Consider the following 13,273-nt stretch of genomic DNA (forward strand, 5'->3'; position numbering starts at 1 on the left):
GGGGGGATTCGTGTCCGCATCGGGCCATACGGGTATGAGTGTAAATGTGTGCTCGCCGGTGTGTACCTGCATGTGCGGTTGTGTGTAGCTGTGCGCATATGTATTTGTGTGTGCTCCTGCTGCAGGGGGCATGACAAGAGGAAGCTCAGCTCATTTTATTCTGAGGTTAACAGGGGTTGTATATCACCCCCTGAGAGCGCGCGCGCGCGCGCACACACACACACACACACACACACACACACACACACACACACTCTTGCATAAAATGAAGCCAGTCTGTGGTGGAAAGGCAGCCAAGCAAACCATTAAGAAAGGTCAACAATATTATCAGCCCCTAATCCAATTAGTTACTGTTTATCCCAATTCTGGCCCATTCTGTGGGGAGGAGTAGGAGGCAGAGACTGAGGCTGGAAAGTGGGGATAGGGACGAGGGACTGGAAATTAGGGCTGTACGGAGGTGAGCTCTGGAGTGGGGGACGAGGCCAAGTCCCCGCGGTGATCTGGTGGTTCTACCCTGATGGGATAACGGGTGGTGTTAATCTTCCTCCCAGTGAAATTAATTCTACTTGTGATAACACCAACCCTTTCCTTTCCTCCCCCCCAATGTCTATCCTACTCTCCCCTACCCTGAAAATACTGATCCCTTTGCCCCTTAACTGTGATCAAGCAAGCGGTAGCTTTAGAATTGAACTATCTGACATGGAGATGGGAGTGGGACGAAATAGTAGCATGTGCCTGGCAGGGGTAGGGATTGGGGGTGGGGGGAGAATGATGAAATCGAAGAGAACGCAGGGGGGAGTTCCTACCATTAGAGACCTTTAACAACCTTTCTCTTGCTCTCTGAGCTCCCTGAGAAGCTGGAGTGGAGCTGGAAGACAGCTCTGGGAGGTTGGGGGCTGCGGCCACGGGTTACCTTGGGAGGGGAGAGGCAGAGGAGGAGATGTTGGTAAATGGGCTATTAGTCCTGGAAGCCACTTCATTAATCCTACAGAACAAAGCTGTCCTTCATTTTCTGCTCCCCTTTTCTCTCCCCCACATCATCCTGTCCTGTCCTTCTGGAAGCATTAGCTGGGACCTGGTCTTCCCTCCCCTCCTCGACATGGGGAGGGGAGCTGGGGGAGGGAAACAAAGAAGTCACCCTCAGACAAGCCTTGGAGGAAGGTGCAGGGGGAAGCCCAACCTTTCTTGAGGTGCAGGACTCCCGGAAACGGGAATACCTGGAGCCCAGTAGGTTTCCCAACCTTAGATTCCCTTTTGTACCAATCCATTCTTTTCTGTATTGGATGTGTGGTCTTCTTTCCCTGACCCACTCTCTCGACTCACTGAGGTATGTAGCAATCACTATAAAGAAACAGAAGTGGTTAGGTCAGGTCAGGGAGTAAGGGAGGTGAGACTCGAGTCTTCATAACTAACGGCGGAAACAATAGACTGAGTCTTGGATAAAGCAGGCATGGTTGGGGGGGAGAGGTCCTTCACTGTTCCTCAACCTGAGCTCCCTTGGTCTCAGGTGAGCTGGGAATGGTCACATTTGCCAATGCAAGTCCATCTCCACTACCCCCACCTCTGACTGGCAAAGCAGGATATCAAAGCAGGAAGCTTCCCTCATTCTGTAAGAAGCTAGCCCAAGGACATTGGATCTGCCTAGGGGCAGGATGGCTAGTATTTTATTTCCTGGGACTGTGTTCCTTGGGGTAAGTAGGGGAGACCCAGAGGACAAAATCCTTCCAGAGCACAAGGCCTTTGGCCCCTTGAGGAGTCTAGCTTCCACAGAGAAATCATGTGATTACTTTAGAGCCTCATGGGCTGTCCAGACAGATAGTATAATCCCACCAATGCCAACCCCTCTTTCTCCAGAGCTCCCTGGGTCAGTCACTAAGACCTCTCAGGGTATCATTTTCCTCTCCTCACTACTCCCTACGATTATTATTATTAATGCTGGGACCCAGTCGAATGTTAAGTTCCTTGAGGCCGAAGACCGTTTTGATTTTGAATTTGTATAATCAACACTTAGCCTTACCTGAAATAGAAGACTAAGTAAATGTTTATTTAATTGAGTTGAACTGAATACCACCTCACAGGTATACAGTAAGCATATAGTAAATTATATCATTTACAAAGCATTTTTTCCCCAAATCTCATTTTGTATCTATCACAACAGGGCTTTCTGGACTACTTTGACAGATCTGTATGGATAACTTACCTTTGTTTTCTGATAAATCCTCTGTAGGGAGTCAACCCAATGTGCTGATAGCTTTCCTCTAGATCACTTAACTTACATGGACAAAACAGGCTATTTTACCCCCATTTTTCAAATAAGAAAATTGAGGGGGGCGCACTGGCCCTGAGGGGTCAGGAGGACCTGAGTTTAAATTCAGCCTCAGACCAAACACTTGGCACTTACTAGCTGTGTGACCTTGGGCAAGTCGTTTAACCCCAATTGCCTTAAAAAAAAAAGAGTTTTCTTAGGGACAGCTAGGTGGTGCAGTGGATAGAACACTGGCCCTGGATTCAGGAGGATCTGAGTTCAAATCTGGCCTCAGACACATAACACTTACTAGCTGTGTGACTCTGGGCAAGTCACTTAACCCCATTGCCTAGCAAAAAAAAATAGAAAAAATACAAACAAACAGAAAATTGAGGCTCACAGAGGTTAAATGATTACAGAACCAATGAGTGATAGATATGGGACTAGAACCTAGGTCTACACTCTAATGATTTTGTCCCAAGCCACATGACTGTTAGTAGTACGGCCAGATTGAGACTAGGAAGTCTCCGAACAACACTGGAGTCTATAGATCGAAGTGTGAATACCCTGCTACCTGTATGACATGTCAAAAATCACCTAACCCCTCTAAACCCGTTTCCTTCTCTGAGAATGAGGGATAAAATGGACAATCCATTTTATTAATACGATGTCAAGAGAACTACAGGAAGGCTCTCAGCACATAAGGTAGACTGCCTGTGGACAGTATTCCAGAGAATATGGACTAGAGGGATCCCACATGATGGTTTATATGGTTCCTTCTAACTTTAAGTCCCATAATTCTATGACTATAATCTATCTTTATACTCCTAGTTCAATGTTCTTCCCATTCTACAAATCACTTCTTAATTGATAAACTAGCAATTGATAGGATTTTTAGCATGCTGAAAAAAGATGCAATCAAGGTCCTTCCTCAGACCCATTATCCTACATGGACCTCTGAACATAGAGACTGAGGCCCCCCCCCCCATCCTACCCTGCCGTAAAGAGATCCTAGGAAGCTTGTGGGGCAAGGAAATACAGGAGCCCATAGAGGGTTGTGTTCCAATCTGGTCATCAGTATTGTTTAGATGGACCTTGAGGACAAAACTGCAAAGGGTGAAAAACAGAGATGGAAATCAGCTTAGGAATTTTTTAATCCAACCCCATCATTTTATGGATTAATGAAAAACCCAAACAAAACAAAAACAACCCACCACCAATAACAACTTTTAGCTCCTGAACAGCTAAGTGAATTGTCACCAAGATTACAAGTGTCAGAGCTCAGAGTCAAACCCGGATCCTAGACTTTAGCTGACCACTACCTGATATCTAACCAATTAATCTGGGAGGGGCTTTTATCATGTGAAGGTTAGATATAGGAAAGTTAGCAGGGCTTCCTGGAGCACACGGCCCCTAGGGATCCTGGATCAAACAACTAACATCTGATGGTCTGCAGAGTGCCCAGCCCTGAACTAGTAACTAGGGGAGAGACAAGACAAGGAGCAGATCTAACTCCTGGCCCTGGGAAATTCAGGGTCTCTTGGGGGAGATAGGACTCAAATGTTAAAAGAAAACTCACAATGGAGGTAATGTGTTATCAATGTCAGATACCACATATCAATGTCAGCTTACCACAATAGTATATCTGAGTTCAGAGGAGGGAGGATATAAGGTCCCCTTCGGCTCTCATATTCTATGGGCATTAGGGGGGTTTCTAATTATCTTGAGGTTTGGTTTATCTAGGTCCTCTGCCTGGATGATGAAAAATTGCTCCAGCAGCTTCCCCAAGGGCGTGTCCAGGGTTTCAACATTGTTTGTGATGATACTCAAATTCAATTCCTTACTCTCACTCCAGGCTGCCTAGTCTTCCACTTCTGAATTACTGACCATAGCTTTATCCAGCTGGAGGGTCACTCCCTGGCTACTCTACCCTTCAATGACCACATTACCTGGGCAATCACATTGATTCCCTGTGGCTCCTGAAAACCAGAGACCTGAGCATTATAAATGGGAAAAGATCATTATTGTTGTTCGTGGGACCAAGCAATATTTCCCCAAACCTTCCTTCCTCTAAATCCCCAAGTGACCCACCTTAACTCAGGATTTCATTGTCTCTTGCTACAAGAACTTGGTTTCTCTACCACCAGCGCCTCCATCTGGCAGTCATAAGGATCATAAAATTAAAGTTGGAAGGTCAGCTAATCCAATCCTTTCATTTTATAGATGAGGTCTCATATTGTCAGAATTCCCTAGAACACAATTCTGACAACATCATTACCCTGCTTAGAAATCTTCAGTGGTTCCCCGTTTTTTATTGAAGAACATTTAGACCCCTCAGGCTGATACTAAAGGGCCCGTACCTTAACAATTTTACAACCAACTTCAAACATGTAACTAAGTATCTTGAAGGATTTAAAGCTTGGAAGAACTCTTAAAGATCATGTAGTCCAACCGTATCATGGTTTAGATGACAAAACCAAAAAGGTTGTGACTTGTCCATTTTGTTATACAGATTAACCCCAGAAAGCTTATTCTCCAGTCAAATTGGCCTATAAACTTTATGCCTCAAATACCTCTGGATTTTGCTTTATTGACTCTAGCTTATCTTCCAAAGTCTAGTCCTTTCCTGTTATCCAGATGTAAATGGGTCTTTTTATCTGCTGGATTTCTGGGCCTGAAGTCAAGAAGGCCTGAGTTCAAATCTGGCCTCAGAGACTTACTAGCTGGGTGACCCTGGACAAGTCACTTAACCCTGTTTGCCTCAGTTTCCTTATCTGTAAAATGATCTGGAGAAGGAAATGTCAAACAACTCCAGTATCTTTACCAAAAAAAACCAAACAAACCCAAGTGGCGTCAGGAAGAGTTAGACATGATTGAAATGACTAAATAACAGCAACAAAAACCCTGATTAGGGCACTTACCACACTACTCACACCTTGCCATCAGATTTGACTGCTGATGAACTTTTTAAACCTTATCTCATTCCTCTTTCCCCCTCATCCCTTCCACCAGTCTCCAATCAAATTAATATTGCCATTGGAGAGGACATATGTCAGCCAATTCCCCTATGGCTCCACTCACTATCCCTGTGACTTCCCAAAACCAAAACATCAAAATATCCCCTCCCGGACCTTTACTACCTTATACATGTTGTTTGCCCCTTTTGGAATATAAGATCTTTGAGGGTAGGGACTGTTGCAATTTTTTTTAACATCCCCAGAACTCAGCTCATAGTAAGCATTTAATTCCTTTTTATTCATTCATTTCATCGTTAACTAGAAGGTGGGTTCTTTGAGGGCAGAGCCTGTGTCTTATTCATTTCTATCTCTGCCACAGTTTAGTGGAATGCAAGGCCTTGCACATAGTAGGTGCATTAAAAAATGTATGTTAAATGAGTGAAAATTGGCACTTAAGAACCAAGGATCCCAACAGCCATTTATAGCTGTGACAGTATCAGAAACATGGGGCTAATAAACCGAAGCAGGAGGAGTTGTGGAACCTTTCCAATTAATGGACCAGAAACTGAGTTTGAATGTGTCCCTCCTCCCCTTATTTAATTAGTTTTCTGGGAGCACAGGACCCACCTCTTCTGCTGCCCTTAACTTACAGCACAGCTCCTGGAGGTCTTATTGCCTCTTCTTTTCTACTTGAACCTGGCTCTGCCCTCTCCCCTATGCCCTGTTGTCATCTACACTGTTCAGACCCATTCCATTGGAATGCAAGCTTCTTGAGGTCAGGGACAATTTTTCCTTTTTCTTTGTATCCCCAGTGCTTAGCACAGTCCCTGGTACATAGCAAGTTTGCTTAATAAATACTTGTTGATTGATGCAGTCTTCACTCTGTACTCTTGAGGCAGGAGAATGGGCCAAGAAGTGGCCAGTAAGGGTACTCCCAGGGGGAAGGTTTCTCCCCACTGAAGCCTTACTACACATATTTAGACCTTTATGACCAATCATTGCTGACTTTGACCTGCCTAAAGCTGAACTTAAATAGGATTTAGGGAGAAGGGTGCAAACAAGGTCCAAGGAGAAGGAAGGGATTCTCAGTCTAGACAGAGAGAGGGATTTTTGTGCATTGCATAGTAAATGAATAACACCTAACATTTTGCTAAAAAAGTAATTGCTTCTCTTTGAAGCCAAGTTTGAGCATTTCTTGTTGGGGGCTGCAGTTGCTCTAAAGTGAGCTGTTCTGGGAGCTCAAGAAGGGTGGACTAGGGGCAGCTAAGTGGCACAGTGGATAGAGCACCAGCCCTAAAGTCAGGAGGACCTAAGTTCAAATCCGGCCTCAGACCAAACACTTGACACTTCTTAGCTGTACGACCGTGGGCAAGTCACTTAACCCCAATTGCAAAAAAAAAAAAAGAAGGGTAGACTAAGTGTAAAGACTAGAGGAACCCATCTGGAGTCATTCTTCTGCCACAGGCTGGGCATCTTGGCTGAGGGGACAGAGGCTCCAGTCATGTGACCCTGTGTATATGTGGCCAGATACACTTTAGGGACTTTTTGTTTTTGAGAGCTGAGTATGATGGCCCAAGTGGAGAAAGAGAGGAGCAGGTTGACTGTATCTGGGGCAATGATTACCAGGTCTTACCTGGTGGTATCAATTCTTTTTGTCTCTTTCATTTGGGGTCCACAGAAGGTTGGGGTACAAAAAGATAAGCTAGGAGGGATCATCCCCTTTCCTTTATGGAAAATTTCATCCATTATTGCTATTCTATGTGTGGTCATCAAGAAATGGTAAAACTAAAATATATAGAGAATTAAGTCAAATTTATAAGAAAACAAGTCATTCCCCAATTGATAAATGGTCAAAGGATATGAACAGGCAGTTCTCAGATGAAGAAATTAAAACCATCTATAGTCATATGAAAAAATGCTCTAAAATACCATTGATTAGAGAAATGAGAGTCGAAACAACTCTCTGAGGTACCACATCACACCTATCAGATTGGCCAAGATGGCAAAACAGGAAAATGATAAATGTTGGAGAAGATGTAGGAAAATTAGAACACTAATGCATTGTTGGTGGAGTTGTAAAATGATCCAACCATTTTGTAGAGGAATCTGGAGCTATGCCCAAAGGGCTATAAAAGTGTGCATACCCTTTGACCCAGCAATACCACTTCTAGGGCTGTATCCCAAAGAGATTATACAAATGGGAAAAGGACCCACATGTACAAATATTTTTATAGCAGCTCTTTTGGTGGGGGCAAAGAATTAGAAATTGAGGGAATGCCCATCAATTGAGAAATGGCTGAACAAGTTGTGGTATATGAATGTAATGGAATACTATTATGGCATAAGAAACGATGAGCAGGCAGACTTCAAAAAAACCTGGAAAGACTGATGCTGAGTGAAGTGAGCAGAACCAGAACATTGTACACAGAAACAGCCACATTGTGCAATGACTAATTTTGCTAGATTTAGCCCTTCTCAGCAATGCATGGATCTAAGACATCTCCCAAAGTTTCATGATGGAAAACGCTATCCTCAAAGAAGAAAACTATGGAGTTTAAATGCAGATTGAAACATACTATCTGCTCTTTTTTTTCTTGTGTTTTGTTTCCTCTTTCTGGTGGTTCCTCCTATTGGTTCTAATTCTTCCTTACAACATAGGTAATGTGAAAATATGTTTAATAGGAATGTATATGTATAGCCTATATCAGATTGTGTGCCATTTTGGGGAGGGAGTTATGGAGGGAGGGGGAGAAAAATTTAAAACTCAAAAGCTTATGGAAGTGATTGTTGATAAATCAAAATAAATTAGTTTTTAAAATAGGGGGAAAAAAAGAAATGGTAAAACTGTAGGAATGGGATTCTGAAATCACCAAACCATAGAATATGCAGACTAGAAAGGAGCTCAGAGACTAATGTATCTGATTTTTCATCATAATGACAAAGAAGCTGAGGTTCATAGAGAGGACATGACTTGTCTAAGGTATGTATTCTAGTTAGTGGCAACTAGGGACTAGCACCCATCTTTTTTTTTTTTTTTGGCAATTGGGGTTAAATAACTTGCCCAGGGTCACACAGCTAGTAAATGTCAAGTGTTTGGTCTGAGGTTGAATTTGAGCTCAGGTCCTCCTGACACTGAGCCACCTAGCTGCCCCCATAACACCCATTTTCTGATCCCCAGTCCAGTGCTTTTCCTGGTAATTATGTATGTAAAAGACACCCAAGGAATGAGCACCTTAGGAGAGACAGCAGTTCCTACAACTTGACACGAGAAAGTCCCAATCATTCTTCAAATTCGGGATTTGCAGAGACATTGGCAGTATCATCCTGGTCTGGCCTGAAAATTCAGTCCGAGCTCCAGGTGTTTCTCAGCCAAGGCAGCAACATTTGGTGTTGACCTGATATGGTGACTGAGTTTTGAAATAAGAAGGCTGGGAGAGCCTGATGCAGACAGCAGTAGCAGCAACAATAATAATAACAACTCATTTTGTTGCATTTTGCTAACAATGTTTTTGTTTTTGTTTTTTAAATAATCCTCCTGTAAGTCAGGAAGGTAGGCAGATAGACAAACAGAGAGATAGATAATACATAGATAGATGGATGGATCACAGACAAGGACAGAAGGATAAAAAAAAGTAGACAAAATTTGTGAGGTTTTGGGGGGTAGGAGCTAGATGTGTGATTTCATTGGTGCAGAGAACTCCTCAGGAGGAGACTCCTCTACCAGTGTTGATCAGTACCTGCTCTTCAACTATGTTTTTGTTCATTTGTTCAGTTATGTCAGACTCTCTGTGAGCCCATGGACCATAGTCTCTAGTGTCTTCTATCCTCCATTATCTGTTGAAGTCTGTCCAAGTTCATGTTTGTTGTTTGCATGATACTATCTATCCATCTCATCCTCAGTCATCTTAGAAAATCACCCGAGTCCCTGGGTGGTCAGAAAAACGTGCCCAAGGTCCTACAGTCATTATAGGTCAGAGGTGGCCTTTGAAACTAGGTCTTCCTGACTCCAATGTGAACTCTATTTTTGCCATGCTGCCTCTCAAACATCATACTTTAATATTTATAGTAATGCTGATGATGACCAGCATATATACAGAGCTTTAAGGTAGAAAGTGCTTTATATATGTGATCTCATTTGATCTTCACATAGCCTTGTGTTGTTGGTGCTATTATTAACCCCATTTTATAGATAAGGAAACTGAGGAGACAAATTAAGTGCCCTCCCTATGATCACACAGCTAGTAAGTGTCTCAGGAAGGATTTAAACTCAGGATTTGAACAGGTCGTCCTGTTTCCAATTCTAGCGCTCTGTCTACTACTACATTACCAACACTCACAATTTCACTGGTGTGAGTACTATTTCCACTAATATAACTATCTCTCTATCTCTAGATAGATATGTAGAGATGGATGTATATAGATAAATCTATCTAGATATATGTATATAAATATATGGATAATATATATATAGATAGATAAATGGATGGATGGATGGGTGAATAGATAGATAGATAGATAGATAGATAGATATATTCCTTCCATGTACAAAGTAAAAGGAATTTCATTAATTTCTAGAGTCAATCAATGAATGACTTTTCTGGTGATGGACCTTATGAAACTTAATTCGATTGATCCTCCCATGACAGAGCTGGGCTTCTACTCAATACTTTTGATATTACCTGTCAGAATTTGTGCTTCAGTGGCTTGCCTTCAAAATCCCATGGTCACCTCCACTTCATAATGAGGTATTGGAATAGCACTTTAGTGCAAGTGTTTTCCCCATTTTACAGATGAGACTACTGAGGTTCAGAAGACTTAAAAGATGTGTCCAAGGTCAGAAAAGCAAGTAAGTGATGAAAATGGGACTTGAGCCTAGGAATTCTGGGTTTAAACCTCTCTCTATACCATATTGCCTCTCATTTCAGACTGTGCTGCCCTGATGATGCAACGCGGGGAGGAGGTTGAGGTAAGCCTCTGCCAAGGTGATTGCTAGGGATAGGGAGTGGGGATATGGTGATTCCATGCTGATGACTTGGGCATAACTCAGGCTACATGGAGATTAGATCCATTGAGCATGTCCAATTAGGCTGATAACTAGGAAAAGAAGGAAGGAGCCTGCCTTATGTGGGTGTGGCTGCTGGGAGGGAAAAGATCAGTGTGGAGAGAGAGAAGAGACAGCTAGTCAGCCTGTCCTTCTATCTTGCTTAATGGATAGCATTTTTATATAGTGCTTTACGATTTATAAAATACTTTACACGTATTATCTCATTGGATCCTTATATTAACCTTATTGCGATTATTATCACTCTCATTTTGCAGATAAGGATGTTGAGGCAGAAAAAATTTAATAACTTGCCCCAGGTCACACATCATGATCTGAGCTCAGGTCTTCTCAACTCCAGGTACAGCACTTTATTCACTGTGCTACCTAACTGCTTACAAGCTGACTTCAAATAAGGGCATCGTAGTACAAAAGGAAGAGAATTGGTTCCAGATTCAGAAGTCATGGGATCAGATCTTCCCACTATCACTTACCTTGGCTAAGTCACTTAACCTCTTGGTGCCTCAGTTTCCTCACTTGTAAAATGACTGTATTCCCCAAAGTCATTTCCACCCTTAAATCCTCTGAGATACTCAATTACATGTCTAAAATGGGAGATAAGATTGTAAAGGTAGGTTAAGGCCAGGTTTGTAGAGGACCCAATAAGCCAGGCCAAGAAATTTAGGCTTTAGTCAGTAGGTAACAGGGAGCTATTAGAGGTGTTTGAATAGGGAAATGATATTATTAGAGCTGTGCTTTGGGGAGATCGCTCTGGCAGCCTGTACAGGAAGGAGCCTATAAAATGAGGGAGTTGGACTTAGAACCTCTAAGTCCCCTTTGGCCCTAAATCTATAGTTCTTTGGCCTTTGTCTCTTGGACCAGAGCAATAGTAGAATGAGGGGCTGCTAAGATATTTGGGAGAAGCTGGGGGAGGTTCAGGGCATCTGGAGGATTGAGTCTGGCTAAGTGGAAGAGGAAAAGGGCAGTATTCACCAACGTCCCTCAAGCATCCTCACTGCTCAGAGATCCTCCAATTGAATCAGGGGGAGGAGAAGAAGGCCCTGCTGGACCTGGAACAAGAGAAATGGGAAATTCAGCGGAAGTAAATATGCATAGAACCTTTGAGTAGACTCTAAGGACCTTTGGACAGAGAGGGCCTTTGCCAGTCACCCTGAGGAGTCTCTCACTCCCAGGAGGGGTCCTGGAATTGCTGATCAATTCTTAGAGGTTAATGAGTGTAGGTTAGTGTGGGGAACTACATATAGCTTGCAATACCCCCAAGTGCCATGGGAACCAGAAAAAAATGTCATTGGGAAATATTTAATAAAATTAATTTTAAAATGTGATAAAACATAAGTAACATTACATTTTAAACTGTTAATACACAGCCCACAGGGATCCTTGTGTAGGGGATTTGGTGGCCCCTGTTTTATTTGAGTTTGATGCCACTGTTGTAATGTAGAAATTAGAGAGTCAGCTAGCCTCAGAGTCAAAAAACCTGAGTTCAAGTCACCCCTCTCACACATGATGGCTGTGTGATCCTGAGCAAGTCATTTAACTTCTCCGCATCCCCAGACAACTCTGTAAACTGCAAAGCAAGCACTGTGTAGCAGCATTGGTCAGGAGTGTTTATTCCCTGGGAGGTCCCTAAACCTATGAAATCATATCTGGTCTCCCTATCCCACCAAAAGGCAAAAAGGCGAGGAAAAGGGAACTGATCTCTCTGAAGCAGTTTCTGCAAATGTTCCATGGAGGCCTCAGCTCTAGTACTAGGTATCTTCTCCCTGAAGGGGGCCAGGGGACAGAACCTCATACTATGTTTCCTGAAAGGAGAATGACAGAGGAAGGGAACCAGGTCCAAACATGGGAAATGGGGAGCACCCCCTCCACTTCAGGGGCTGTGCCAGAAAGAGAATTAGGACACGTACTTTGAACTGGTACCAACATGGGGGGAAAGGCCCACCCCTTTCATTCTTGAGTCACCGCCCTCCAAGGTAGGGAAAAAGACTCTACAGTCTTGGGAGAAGAGAAAGGATCTGTTCATCCATGGACTCAGGGATTGCTTGATGAGCACAATTCAGCCCTAAGCTCTAGGAACGTTCATTAAAACCCCGGATATTGGGGAAACAGAGAATTTTTGTCTAAGGTGAAAGTACAACGGTTTTGAAAACCATGGCCTGGGAAAGCTCTGTTTGGTTCTAGGATGGACCCAGTCTGCAGATGTACTATTAGTAATAAAAATTTTAAAATAAACAAATAAATGAATAAATAAAAAAGGGGCAGCTAGGTGACACTAGCTGAGTGACCCCAGGCAAGTCACTTAACCCCATTGCCCAGCCAAAAAAAAATTAATAACAATAACAATAATGATAATAGCTAACATTTATATAATGCGTACTGTATACCCAGCATTGTGCTAAGTGGTTTACAGATAATTGTCTTATTTGATTCTCACAACAACCCTAGGTACTACTTTTTAATCCCCATTTTACAGATCAGGAAACTGAGGCAGACAGAGGTCAAATGCCCTGGGTCACACGGCTAGTAAGTGTCTGTCTGAGGCTGGATTTGATCTCAGGCCTTCCTGACTCCAGGTTCAGCACTCTCTCCACTGGGCCACCTACAAAGATAACAAATGAATGCATACCTGGAGAAGAAGAACCTGCCTCTGGCACAGCTTCTGTGGTACGGTTGCCTGCTCAGTGGCAGCCATGCTCGGGGTGTTGCTTGCAAACTGTCCTTTCTTCTTAAGATGTTCCCATGTTCTAGCAGCTGTCTGCAGGAATCAGGAGAAGAGGCTTGCATCCTACCCCTTCAGTGTCCTCCCCCTCTCCCTCCCTTTCCGACCCCAGTCACTATTCCTCACTTTTAATTCTCCCATTAGATTCTCTCCATGAATCACAGTAAAGGAATGGAGTTTCCCAAGCTAAAAAACTCGAGGGCTAGCATAGGCTGGTACTTCCTTCCTGCCTCCCGCTCCCAGCACACACACACACACACACACACACACACACACACACACACACACAC

At 43.2% G+C, this 13,273-nt stretch overlaps 1 pseudogene; it reads left to right on the top strand.

The window, feature by feature from the left end:
* The first annotated feature begins 1,450 nt into the window (after nucleotides 1-1,450).
* Nucleotides 1,451-13,273, top strand: part of LOC114035495 — a 67,903-nt pseudogene continuing 56,080 nt past the window's right edge.

This window comes from Vombatus ursinus, unplaced genomic scaffold (genome assembly GCF_900497805.2).
Source record: "Vombatus ursinus unplaced genomic scaffold, bare-nosed wombat genome assembly UNPS02009205.1, whole genome shotgun sequence".
Classification (NCBI taxonomy): Eukaryota; Metazoa; Chordata; class Mammalia; order Diprotodontia; family Vombatidae; genus Vombatus; species Vombatus ursinus.